This window comes from Vulpes vulpes, chromosome 13 (genome assembly GCF_048418805.1).
Source record: "Vulpes vulpes isolate BD-2025 chromosome 13, VulVul3, whole genome shotgun sequence".
Taxonomy (NCBI): domain Eukaryota; kingdom Metazoa; phylum Chordata; class Mammalia; order Carnivora; family Canidae; genus Vulpes; species Vulpes vulpes.
Genome location: NC_132792.1, coordinates 74,221,009 through 74,235,219, shown reverse-complemented (window position 1 = coordinate 74,235,219; position 14,211 = coordinate 74,221,009). Strand labels below are relative to the sequence as shown.

Sequence of the window (14,211 nt, the reverse complement as noted above, 5' to 3'; positions counted from 1 at the left end):
TGACGCTTTCCTTTCCTGTCTCAAACACTGAATAGAACAAGAAAAAGGTCCTGTTCAAATAGAAAATCCAAAAGTAATTAGCAATGATGTTTATCTTTACATTATTTAAAGGCTCTATTGGTATCAATGAGTTCTTCACAAACATGAGTTTCTGTACTGTTAGGACACTCCCCACAATATTGGCAGCCACAGCAAAAAAGAGATGTAGATAGATGTTATGAGTAATCCTACATGTATTATAACTATAAGGAATAAGTAATCTATTTGTAAATCATATTACTAGAAGACTTGTAAGCAAGTGCCTCAGAGAAGTTCTTATAACTAAATATTTATATTTCAAAATTTGGTTTTTTAAAATTTTTTATTGGAGTTCAATTTGCCAACATATGCATAACACCCAGTGCTAATCCCACCAAGTGCACCCCTCAGTGCCCATTCCCCAGTCACCCCAACCGCCCGCCCATCTCCCTTTCCACTACCCCTTGTTCGTTTCCCAGAGTTAGGTGTCTCTCATGTTCTGTCACCCTCACTGATAATTTCATTCATTTTCTCTCCTTTCCCCTTTATTCCCTTTCACTAATTTTTATATTCCCCACATGAATGAGACCATATAATGTTTGTTCTTCTCCGATTGATTTATCTCACTCAGCATTATACCTTCCAGTTTCATACACGTCAAAGCAAATGGTGGGTATTCATCGTTTCTAATGGCTGAGTAATATTCCATTGTATACATAGACCACATCTTCTTTATCCATCATCTGTCGATGGACACCGAGGCTCCTTCCACAGTTTAGCTATTGTGGACATTGCTGCTAGAAACACAGGGGTGCAGGTGACCCGGCGTTTCATTGCATCTGTATCTTTGGGGTAAATCCCCAACAGAGCAACTGCTGGGTCCAAGGACAGATCTATTTTTAACTCTTTGAGGAACCTCCACACAGTTTTCCAGAGTGGCTGCACCAGTTCACATTCCCACCAACAGTGTAAGAGGGTTCCCCTTCCTCTACATCCTCTCCAACATTTGTTGTTTCCTGCCTTGTTAATTTTCCCCATTGTCACTGGTGTGAGGTGGGATCTCATTGTGGTTTTGATTTGTATTTCCCTGATGGCAAGTGATGCAGATCATTTTCCCATGTGTGTGCTGGCCATGTCTTCCTCTGTGAGATTTCTGTTCATGTCTTTTGCCCATTTCCTGATTGGATTGTTTGTTTCTTTGCTGTTGAGTTTAATAAGTTCTTTATAGACCTTGGACACTAGCCCTTTATCTGATATGTCATGTGCAAATATCTTCTCCCATTCTGTAGGTTGTCTTTTAGTTCTGTTGACTGTTTCTTTTGCTGTGCAGAAGCCTTCGATCTTGATTAAGTCCAATTAATTCATTTTTGCTTTTGTTCCCCTTGCCTTCATGGATGTATCTTACAATAAGTTGCTGTGGCCAAGTTCAAAAAGGGTGTTGTCTGTGTTCTCCTCTAGGATTTGGATGGATTCTTGTCTCAGATTTAGATCTTTAATCCATTTTGAGTTTATCTTTGTGTCTGGTGTAAGAGAATGGTCCAGTTTCATTCTTCTGCATGTGGATGTCCAATTTTCCCAGCACCATTTATTGAAGAGACTGTCTTTTTTCCAGTGGATAGTCTTTCCTGCTTTGTCAAATATTAGTTGACCATAAAGTTGAGGGTCCACTTCTGGATTCTCTAGTCACTTCCATTGATCTATGTGTCTGTTTTTGTGCCAGTACCACACTGTCTTGATGACCACAGCTTTGTAGTACAACCTGAAATTTGGAGTTGTGATGCCCCCAGCTCTGGTTTTCTTTTTAAATATGCCCCTGGCTATTCATGGTTACTGGTTTTTTTTTTTAAACTTAAGACATGTCATTTTACATAAAGAATTTCAAATTAGTGCACCATGATTTATGAACCATGACAATGCTCTTAGTATTTTGTATTACTCAGTTACACACTTTTCCTTATAAGCACTTCAACTAACTCTCAATAATACATCTTTACATTCATAAAACTGGTAATATTTTGAATACTTTTATCATTCATGACGGGCAGAAGTATACTAATATTTAATCTTTCAGCTTTTCTTTTTAAAAAGAAACACCATAAAATTGGTCACTGAGAACTTTATCCTGCAAAGACAAAATGATTATCTGTCATAAGAATTTAATACATTTTAGAAGAAAAAAATATATTTCCTTAATCCATTTTCTTCAGAATTCAAACCAGCATGTAGAGATTATAAAAAATAGTCTATTTACATGGCATAATGTACCTCAGTGTGTACAAAACAAGGCAACAGTAAAGCATGTACATACACCTGCTTCCTAGTAGACATGACTGACAGACACACAGCTCTATGAGACACAGTAATGAGCTGCTACTCCTTTACATACTATAGTAACTGGTGAAATACTACAGAAAATTAAACATACAAAATCTAACGGTAATATTGGCCAAATATGCCTAAAATGTCAACATGGCTTATAAAACTATTAAGATTCCACACAAATATTAAGATGATTTGTTCCAACTCTCTGAAGAAAGTCCATGGTATTTTGATAGGGATTTCATTAAATGTGTAAATTACTCTGGGTAGCATAGACATTTTTACCATATTAATTCTTCCAATCCATAAGCATGGATTATATATTGCAATACAAGCATCCATCAGAAAACTGGAAAGAACTCAAATACAAAAGCTAACCTTGCACCTAAAGGCACTGGAGAAAGAACAGCAAATAAAACCTTCACCCAGCAGAAGGAGTGAGTTAAGAAATATTCAAGCAGAACTCAATGAAATCGAGACCAAAAGAACTGTGGAACAGATCAACAAAACCAGGAGTTGGTTCTTTGAAAGAATTAATAAGATAGATAAACCATTAGCCAGCCTTATTAAAAAGAAGAGAGAAAAGACTCAAATTAATAAAATCACAAATGAAAAAGAGAGATCACCACCAATACCAAGTAAATACAAATGATTTTAAAAACTTCTTATGAGCAGCTATATGCCAATGAATTAGGCAATGTAGAAGAAATGGACACATTTCTGGAAAACCACAAACTACCAAAACTGGATCAGGAAGAAATAGAAAGCCTGAACAGGCTGATAACCAGGGAGGAAATTGAAGCCGTCATCAAAAACCTCCCAAGACACAAAAGTACAGGGCCAGATGGCTCTTCAAGGGAATTCTATCAAACGTTTAAAGAAACAATACCTATTCTACTAAAGCTGTTCCGAAAGATAGAAAGAACACAGGCAACACCCTTCTTGAACTCAGCCACAGTAACTTCTTACGAAATACATCCATGAAGGCGAGAGAAACAAAAGCAAAAATGAACTATTGGGAATTCATCAAGATAAGAAAGAGATGGAATACTTCCAAACTTGTTCTATGAGGCCAGCATCACCTTAATTCCAAAACCAGACAAAGACCCCACCATAAGGAGAATTATAGACCAATATACCTGATGAACACACATGCAAAAATTCTCAACAAGCCAATACGATCCAACAGTACATTAAGAAGATTATTCACCAGGACCAAGTGGGATTTATCCCCAGGATGCAAGGTTGGTTCAACACTCGTAAAGCAATCAACGTGATAGATAACATCAACATGAGAAAACAGAATAACCATATATATGATCCTCTCAATAGATGCAAAGAAAGCATTTGACAAAATACAGCATCCATTCCTGATCAAAACTCTTCAGAGTGCAGGGATAGAGGTAACATTCCTCAGCATCTTAAAAGCCATCTACGTAAAGCCCACAGCAAATATCATTCTCAATGGGGAAGCACTGGGAGCCTTTCCCCTCAGATCAGGAACAAGACAGGGATGTCCACTCTCACCACGGCTATTCAACATAGTACTAGAAGTCCTCGCCTCAGCAATCAGGCAACAAAAAAGAAATAAAAGGCATTAAATTGGCAAAAAAGAAGTCAAACTCTCCCTCTTTGCAGATGACATGATACTGTACATAGAAAACCCAAAAGACTCCACCCCAAGATTGCTAGAACTCATACAGCAATTCGGCAGTGTGGCAGGATACAAAATCAATGCCCAGAAATCAGTGGCATTTTTATATACTAACAATGAAAAAAAGAAAAGAGAAATTCAGGAGTCAATCCCATTTACAATTGCACCCAAAAGCATAAGATACCTAGGAATAAACCTAACCAAAGTGGTAAAGGATCTATACTCTAAAAACTACAGAACACTTCTGAAAGAAATTGAGGAAGACACAAAGAGGTGGAAAAATATATTTGAAAATTTGGAAGGAAATCTACCCCACTGAAAACTGGTGACACAATTTTTGAAGTATTAAATACTTCCTTCTTACATGAATGAATACAAAGGTAAACTAATGAAGAGCTCTTTTCCTTGTTTAGTGATTTTGGATATGCTATTATTAATTTAATAGAATGTCTACGTTTAGGGATGCCTTGGTGGCTCAGTGGTTGAGCATCTGCCTTCAGCTCAGGGCGTGATCCTGGAGTCCCAGGGTTGAGTCCCACATCAGGCTTCCTGCCTGGAGCCTACTTCTCCCTCTGCCTATGTATCTGCCTCTCTCTCTGTGTCTCTCATGAATAAATGAATAAAATCTTAAAAAAAAGAATGTCTATGTTTTTTTAAATTTTGACTTAGTAGAGAGAAGATATTAAAATAATTGGTGCAAATAACTAACTAATTTAATTATAAACTTTCCCCTTGAACCGCCATCTCAATGTGTTTTAAAGGATCTGTTTGTTTTAGTAGAGATGCTTCCAAGTTTCTTATACTTATTCAGGAACATACTTCAGGGCAATTGTTTATATTATAATAATATATAAATATTTTGTTGTAATATTCATGATTTGGCCAAGACAAATTTTAATAAAGCATAAATCCAATATAATATAGACCCTTCTCCAAATTACTTCAAGTTAATGCAAGTATGTTCTCCCATAAAAAGACTTCTAATAATTGCAAAAATCTAGATTTTTTTTAAATACCTTCAAAATAAAAAGGGAAAAGCATTGGCATCAGATGACCCAGGCTTAAATTCTGACTTTGGGGCAACGTGCTTTGTAACTCTGCTCATTCATCCCTGGATGAGAGTTCCTACATCTGCCTTTTGGATGTGATTCCCAAGGATTGTATGGTCTGAGAGCAATTTTGAGGGCCATACAAGTCATATGAAGTTCAAGAGACAGAAATTACAAGATTAATTTCAATCAATATACTGAAATTGATCAGCTCCATTATCAACACACAAACAATAACCTCTCTGTCTTGAACAGGGATGTCCACTCTCACCACTGCTGTCCAACATAGTTCTGGAAGTCCTCGCCTCAGCAATGAGAAAACAAAAAGACATAAAAGGCATTCAAATTGGCAAAGAAGTCAAACCCTCCCTCTTCACCGGTGACATGATACTCTACATAGAAAACCCAAAATCCTCCACCCCAAGATGGCTAGAACTCATACAGCAATTTGGTAGCGTGGCAGGATACAAAATCAATGCCCAGAAATCAATGGCATTTCTATACACTAAGAATGAGACTGAAGAAAGAGAAATTAAGGAGTCAATCCCATTTACAATTGCATCCAAAAGCATAAGATACCTAGGAATAAAGCTAACCAAAGAGGTAAAAGATATATACCCTAAAAACTATAGAACACTTCTGAAAGAAATTGAGGAAGACACAAAGAGATGGAAAAATATTCCATGCTCATGGATTGGCAGAATTAATATTGTAAAAATGTCAATGTTACCCAGGGCAATTTACACGTTTAATGCAATCCCTATCAAAATTCCATGGACTTTCTTTAGAGAGTTAGAACAAATTATTTTAAGATTTGTGTGGAATCAGAAAAGACCCCGAATAGCCAGGGGAATTTTAAAAAAGAAAACCATAGCTGGGGGCATCACAATGCCAGATTTCAGGTTGTACTACAAAGCTGTGGTCATCAAGACAGTGTGGTACTGGCACAAAAACAGACACATAGATCAATGGAACAGAATAGAGAACCCAGAAGTGGACCCTGAAATGTATGGTCATCTAATATTCGATAAAGGAGGAAAGACTATCCATTGGAAGAAAGACAGTCTCTTCAATAAATGGTGTTGGGAAAATTGGACATCCACATGCAGAAGAATGAAACTGGACCACTCTCTTTCACCATACACAAAGATAAACTCAAAACGGATGAGAGATCTAAATGTGAGACAAGAGTCAATCAAAATCCTAGAGAAGAACACAGGCAACACCCTTTTTGAACTTGGCCACAGTAACTTCTTGCAAGATACATCCATGAAGGCAAAAGAAACAAAAGCAAAAATGAACTATTGGGACTTCATCAAGATAAGAAGCTTTTGCACAGCAAAGGATACAGTCAACAAAACTAAAAGACAACCTACAGAATGGGAGAAGATATTTGCAAACGACATATCAGATAAAGGGCTAGTTTCCAAAATCTATAAAGAACTTATTAAACTCAACACCAAAGAAACAAACAATCCAATCATGAAATGGGCAAAAGACATGAAGAGAAATCTCACAGAGGAAGACATAGACATGGCCAACACGCACATGAGAAAATGCTCTGCATCACTTGCCATCAGGGAAATACAAATCAAAACCACAATGAGATCCCACCTTACACCAGTGAGAATGGGGAAAATTAACAAGGCAGGAAACAACAAATGTTGGAGAGGATGCGGAGAAAAGGGAACCCTCTTACACTGTTGGTGGGAATGTGAACTGGTGCAGCCACTCTGGAAAACTGTGTGGAGGTTCCTCAAAGAGTTAAAAATAGACCTGCCCTACGACCCAGCAATTGCACTGTTGGGGATTTACCCCAAAGATTCAGATGCAATGAAACGCCGGGACACCTGCACCCTGATGTTTCTAGCAGCAATGTCCACAATAGCCAAACTGTGGAAGGAGCCTCGGTGTCCATCGAAAGATGATGGATAAAGAAGATGTGGTTTATGTATACAATGGAATATTCCTCAGCAATTAGAAACGACAAATACCCACCATTTGCTTCAACGTGGATGGAACTGGAGGGTATTATGCTGAGTGAAGTAAGTCAATTGGAGAAGGACAAACAGTGTATGTTCTCATTCATTTGGGGAATATAAATAATAGTGAAAGGGAATATAAAGGAAGGGAAAAGAAATGTGTGGGAAATATCAGGAAGGGAGACAGAACATAAAGACTCCTAACTCGGGGAAACGAACTAGGGGTGTTGGAAGGGGAGGAGGGCGGGTGTTGGAGGGGAATGGGTGACGGGCACTGAGGTGGACACTTGACGGGATGAGCACTGGGTGTTTTTCTGTATGTTGGTAAATTGAACACCAATAAAAATTAATTAAAAAAAAACAATAACCTCTCTGTCTTGAAATATCTACCTTAGATCTCATGTATTTATCTCTTTATTTGGTTAGATACCTAAGGAAAAACACAGATTTATCACAAATGAATATTTGATAAACCTTTGTGAATTTTTTTTATTGTAATTAACACAATCTTCTGGAGAGAGCAATTGCTGAGTCAGAAATAAACCTCTTCTGATTTTGAGTAAGTTTTGCAAGAATTTATATTGCTTCCTTTAAGTACCTTTACACAGATAATATTGAGCCTATTATAATGATACCTTTTTTATTAAAAAAGCACCCCCAGAATTTCAGTTTGGGGGAAGAAAATAAAAAGCTATTAGAATTATCATACAGAATATCTGTTCTACTTGGGTTCGCATCTCAGGGCCTTTGCACTTGCTGTCCCTTTTAGAAGATTTTTCTCCAAGTATCCATAAGAATGCCCCCTCTATGCCTTCATATCTCTATTCAAATCTCACCTTGTGGCTGAATTCCTCTTGATATCTCTCTAAAAAGCACCCCCACCCATCTTTCTCCTTTGCATGGCTTTCTTTTGTGCTATATAGTACTTGTCCCTCTCCACTATTATATATATTTTTGTGTGCTCACTATTTCCCTCACTAGAATGGAAATTAATGAAGTCAAAGACTTCTTTATTTGTTGAGTTAGTGACTAATTAATGAGAAAATCAACACATATATTTGTATTTATATCCCAGAAATTAAAGTTTTTGGATTGTCTAATTCTACTTAAGAATAACAAAAAGTGTAGCTATAAATACGGGTATATCTGTTCAGACAGTGGCCATGCGGATCTCTTGCTTTTAATACTTCATGTTCCGAGAATCAAGTACAATGCAAACACCGAGTTTGTTGTTATCCATAGTCACAACTGTGGCTGTGTCTTCCAGAATTCCTTGCTACACACCCCTCCCACCCACTGATCTCTCTCTACTGCACTGTGGCTGACGGGCTTTCATTTGACCTTCAGCCCCACCTACTGTCTTACTTTACTTTGGTCTGTGTGTTTTTAAAATTTTTATGTATTTATTCATAAGAGATACAGAGAGAGAGAGAAAGAGAGAGGCAGAGACACAGGCAGAGGGAGAAGCAGCCTCCATACAGAGAGCCCAACATGGGACTTGATCCTGGATCTCCAGGATCCTGCCCTGGGCTGAAGGCGGCACTAAACTGCTGAGCCACCAGGGCTGCCCTTTGGTCTGTTTTTGAGATTCACCTATAATGTGGCATGTATCAACAGTTTGTTCATTTTTATCATTGTGTTCCATTATACATGATCTTTTTTTCTGCATTCACCTGTTGATGGACATTTGTTTCCAATTTGGGGCTATTATGGATAAAATTGTAATGAATAGTTGTATGTGAGTCTTTGTATGGATAAAAGTTTTTATTTCTGTTCACTAAACATGTAGGAGAGGAACTACTGATCATGGTGTATATTTAATTTTATGAGATACTTTCAGAGTGTAAACTTTCAGAGCTGCTGTACCTTCTGGCATTCTCACCTGTAGTCATTGAAAGTTCCAGTTGCTCCAGACTTGGCATTGTGAGTCTTTCTGATTTTTGTCATTGTGGTGGGCATATAATGTATCACATTGCAACTTTATTATTTTAAAACGTTTATTTATTTATTTTGAGAGATGGAGAGAGTTTGTGAGGACAGGGGGAGAGACAGATGGGAGACATGGAATCTCAGGCAGATTCTTGCTGAGTGTGGAGCCAGACTTGGGACTCGATCTCACGAGCCTGAGATCATGACTTGAGCCAAAATCAAGAGTCTGAGCCACCTTGGCACCCCCACATTGCAACTTCATTTTGCATTTCCCAGACAATTAATGATGTTGAGCATTGCTTTTATTTTTTAAATTTATTTAATTAAATACATAAAGTAAAATTCACTTTTTTAGTTCATGTGTTTTATGACAAATCCATAGGGTTAAATAACCACCACCACAATCAAGGTACAGTATAGTTCTATCTCCCCCCCCAAACTTCTCTGATGCTGTTCCTTTGTAACCAGACTCTCTCTAACATTTATACTTAATGTAATTATCAAATATGATTGGTTTATATATACCGATTTGCCATGGTTTTCAATTTTTTCTCTCTACCCTTTGTTATTTTTCTTCCTTTCACCTTATTATGGAATAATCTAGCATGTTCTAATATTCAATTTTATTTCTACTATTGGCATTTTAGCTGTATGTTCTTGTATTTATTTAGCAGTTGCACTAGGGTTTACAATATGCATCTTTAATCTATTAGCCTATTTTCAACTAATGCTGTAACCATTTATGTATAAAGTAAGAACATTCTCAGAGCATATTTCTATTTCTCCCCGCCCATTCTTTGATCCATTCTATCATATATGTTATTTCTATATATGTATGAAATCTTACAATACAGGGGTGTTTGAGTGGCTCAAGTTGGTTAAGCTCCGACTCTTGATTTTGACTCAGGCCGGGATCTAAAAGTCATGAGATTGAGCCTTGCATTGGGCTCCCCACTGAACATCCTGCTTGGGATTCTCTCCCTCTTCCTCTGTGCCTCCCCCTGTGCACAAACTCTCTTGCTCTGTCTCTGTAAACAAACAAAAAACCTACAATAAATCTTAGTTTTTAAAACAAATGTCTTTAAATTTTTTAACATTTATTGAGCTCTGACTTACAGAGATTTCAATTTTCTTTTCTTTTTTTTTCAATTTTCTTTTGAAGGTATGAAGATATACATAAGAAAATCTTTTATATTTACCCAAATCTCATTTCCACTGGCTCACATTTTCCTTGTTTTGGAAGAACTTCCTTTAATGTACAGATCTATTATTAGCACATTCTCTCAGCTTTTGGTGGTATGGAGAAGTCTTCATTTTATCTTCACATTTCTGGTGGAAATTTTTCTGGATACTGAGCTCTAGATTAACAGTTATTTTTTTTTCGTTGTGCATACTGTGTTTGGGTTCCATTGAGTATCTTGATTCTGTAAATTACAGTTTTCCTACTGTTAAAAAACTTTTCAACTATTATTTCCTCAAGTACCATTTCTGTCCCTCTCTCACTGCCAGGTCTCCTGGGATTTCATTTAAACATATGTTAGGTCACCTGATAAGGCCCTGCAGGTCACTGAGGGTTTTCGTTAGTTTTTTAAAAGATTTTATTTATTTATTTAAGAGGGAGTGCACAGGCACATGTGGGGGGAGGGGAGGGGCAGAGGCAGATGGAGAAGCAGATTTCCCTCTGAGCAGGGACTCTGACCAGTGGTTCCATCCCAAAACCCTAAGATCATGACTTAAGCTGGAGGCACATGTTTAACCAACTGAGCCACCCAGATGTCCCCTTTTTCATTATTTTATAATCTTTTTTTTTCCTATGACCTTAACGTTAGATAGTTTCTATTGCTATGCTTTCAGATTCACTGTTATTTTTTCTTCTGCAGTATTGATTCTATCTTACCCAGTATTTTATTTCATATATTCCATTTGTCATTTCCTGAAGTTTCATTTACACACACACACACATAAGCATCCTTACTGTGTTGGTGTTTTAGTATAAATCCTTTAGCACATTTATAAGTTGTATATAATTGCGATCTTGAAGTTCCTGCCTAATTCCACCATTTCTATCATTTCTGACTTATTTTCCTGCCACGTATGGGTCATAATTTACAAATTCTTTGTTATGTCTAGTATTTTTTTAATTGGATGCCAAACATTGCATATGTTACAAGGCAGATTGTTTAGATTTTGTTATTTAAAAATGTTAGTTTTCTTTGGGAGCACCAACTAAGTTTTCCCTAAATTATGATAATACTTTGCGGGGGGGAGATTATTTTAAAACTTTGTTAGGGCAATCCTAGGATATCCTTATCTCCAGAGTTAATTTAGCCCTTCTAATAATTTTACTGATTTCCCCAAGTTTTCAGCAAATTCTTTGTACTCTTGCTAAACACAATTAAAATATGAATTGTTCACCTCATAGCTCCCAGTAGTTATCTTTGTGTGGACTTATAGAGTTTCACTTCTCATATTTGTAGATTAATACTCCACTAAAGGCTCAAGGGGACACCTATGCAAATTTCTGGGGTACTTTTTCTGTGTGGTTCCCTCTTCTCTGATGATTTGCCTTGATTATTTCAGGCACATCCACCTGTCTGAGTTCCCATCTGTCACCTCAAATGAGCAAGATTTCTGTACTCCACTTGGGATTCCCTTCCTTGCTCTGTGGTCAGAATGTATATCTCTAAGCAGAAGTTACTGCCAGCTGTAGGCTCACATTATTTGTTTCTCTCCTCTCAGGGATCACAGTTCTGTGCTGCCTGGTTTCTAATATCTTGAAACAATTGTTTTACATAATTTGGCCAGTTTTCTAGTTATTTGTGGGAGGGAGATAAATCTGGTCCCAGCCACTCTTTTTGAAGTAGAAGTTGAAGTTCAGGAATATTTGAAAACTAGAATCAGCAGTATCTCTTGATGTATCAGATGTAGTGCGTGAAAGAAAAAAAGATGCCAAGTCTATCTCCTGGATTTTTAGGCTGAAAAATAGGAAGTATGGAGATATCCTCAACTGAGGTGGGAGTCTATGGGAGTTTTGGGGGAAAATCTCATTGTGAATTTGTTAATTCTGAGGTGTCCATTAGGTAGTAAGATGGAGATGCTGAGTAGGCAGTTATCTATATATTCTCTGGCATTTAGGAGAGAGGTGTGCCTGAGAACATCATCGGGGTTATCAGTATATATGATGCTAATGCACTCTACAGTACTCCATAGTGTGATCACTAGCAGAACCAGTACAGATAGTAAAGGGAGGAAGTCCAATAATCCAACAGTGAGCACTCCATCAGGAAAAAGGAGTGTAGTCCTGGGTATGAGTTGACAGGAGAAGCAACCAGGTGGGAAGAAAGTGAGCAGCCTATAGTGAGTGAGGGTCCGGACTGGGGCTGAATCCCCAGTGACAGGGCTGCCATGTCCTTCATGGTGAAAGGTGGAGGGACTCTTCCCTTTCTTCTGTGTAGTCGATAGTATGGGTGATGAAGAGATGGCGGACGGCATCAAAACCTTTCTCCAGGACCTTATCAAGGGGATAAAAGTTTCTGTCTGGGCTATTTGTGCCATCTCAAAGCTAGATGCTCAAATCCGGGAAGAAAGGAGCAGTATTGGAGAAAGGAACGTAGTATCTTGGCACAGTGGAGAGGGCAAACCTAGTGCAGAAGTAAAAAAGTGAGTCATGTATTGTTACTGGAATTTTATAGTGCTGTACTTGGAATGGTGGAGTATTCTGGTATGTTCTCCACTTGTTTCATTAAGCATTTATTTCTGAGCTTCAATCAGTAATAACACAAGTTATGGGTGATGCATGGCTTCCTGGAGAAGTTTGGTCTTGGCTGAAATTCTTTCTCACATCAATTTCGTGTTCTTTGGGTACTCCCCATCTGTCCTTAGCAAAGTTGTCAGTGCCATTTGGCTTCAGGATATAGTGGATCTGGCATTTGAGGTATCAGGAAGAAAGCCTCCCCCATTCCCTAGTATCAGCAAAACAATTGCTCACATGCTCTTCAACAGTTTGCTGCTGACTCTTCTTCATCCAGGGGATGTTGTGAGTCTCTTTTCCACCCATCATTTTGGTCTGCTGCTTAGTCTTCTGCATATGTCCCTGTCTATTCACTCTACTGCTTTGAATATCTTAGTTCAATAAAGGAATCAAAATACACCAGTCACTGTCAGTCAGAGAGTGATTGGATATGGTTTGCCTTGGCTCTCCTCACAGGAATATAATCTCCGTACATTGTCAGTGGCTGTCTCTTCTCTATCCTCCTTCTTTTACTCATGTCAACTCAATGGATGGCAAACAGCCCATGCACCTCCTCTTGGTGGGCTTCTTAAGCAAAGATTCTTCCACAAGACTGACCACCTATAGTCTGCCCTGAGCACTAATTTTCCTCAGAGAAGTTCTCTTCACTGCATATGTCTCCTGTTAATGGCAGGCTACCACCCACCCCTGAGCTGCCTATACCCAGAGAGGAAGGATGGGATTAAAAGGACCCTGTGGCAGCTCTTTTCACAGATCTCCTTGCCCTACTTCACCTGGGGTTCATGGTGTATTAACTTTTCTCTGAGGAATTGGGATTTTTCTCTCTAGGGAACATCAGGCACAATCTTCCTGACAACTGTGTGTGGATTTTTAACACTCTTCTTGAGCCTGAAAGGACCCCAGATTTCCTCCCAGCACCTTTCTAACATTTGCCAGTTTCTGTATCTGGACTAATTTGATACTTTCTTTTTCTTCCTCTGCCATTTATGCTCCTCCTCACCTTCCTATGCCCCACCACCCTCAGGTGAAAGGATTTTGTAATTCTGCCTGTTACATTTTACACATTCATTATTTTGGTTTTTCTGTTGTAAGAGCGAAGGGCAGGTGGTCCTAAGATGGGCCATATTGGCATGAAGATCATTTTGATTTAAAAAAACAATCAAAACTCAGTAGATTCATGAAAATTACTTTATTTCCCCCTGAACTGCCTAAAAAGGATTTTGACAGAGGGCTTGCTCAAGCAAGAGAGCTATTGATGAGGGATAGAAGCAGAAAAATCTTAACCTTTAGCTCAGAAAGCTGACCTACAGCCTGCATAGCTTTAATAAGGATCAAATACAGGCTGGTTGCTATATTCTTAAAGGGTCTTGTGACTCCCTGTACATTTCACTGATAATTAATGTTGAACCGAATGATAAGCACCAGAGAAATCATATGAGAGTAGTTTTACAAGTAGAAATTCAAAGAAGACATTTATGATCTAATACTCCTGCGTGTCTGCTCCCCCTT

At 38.1% G+C, this 14,211-nt stretch overlaps 1 pseudogene; it reads left to right on the top strand.

Moving 5' to 3' along the window:
- The first annotated feature begins 12,405 nt into the window (after window positions 1-12,405).
- On the top strand, window positions 12,406-13,427 carry LOC112932231 (etoposide-induced protein 2.4 homolog pseudogene; annotated as a pseudogene).
- The last annotated feature ends 784 nt before the right edge of the window (window positions 13,428-14,211 follow it).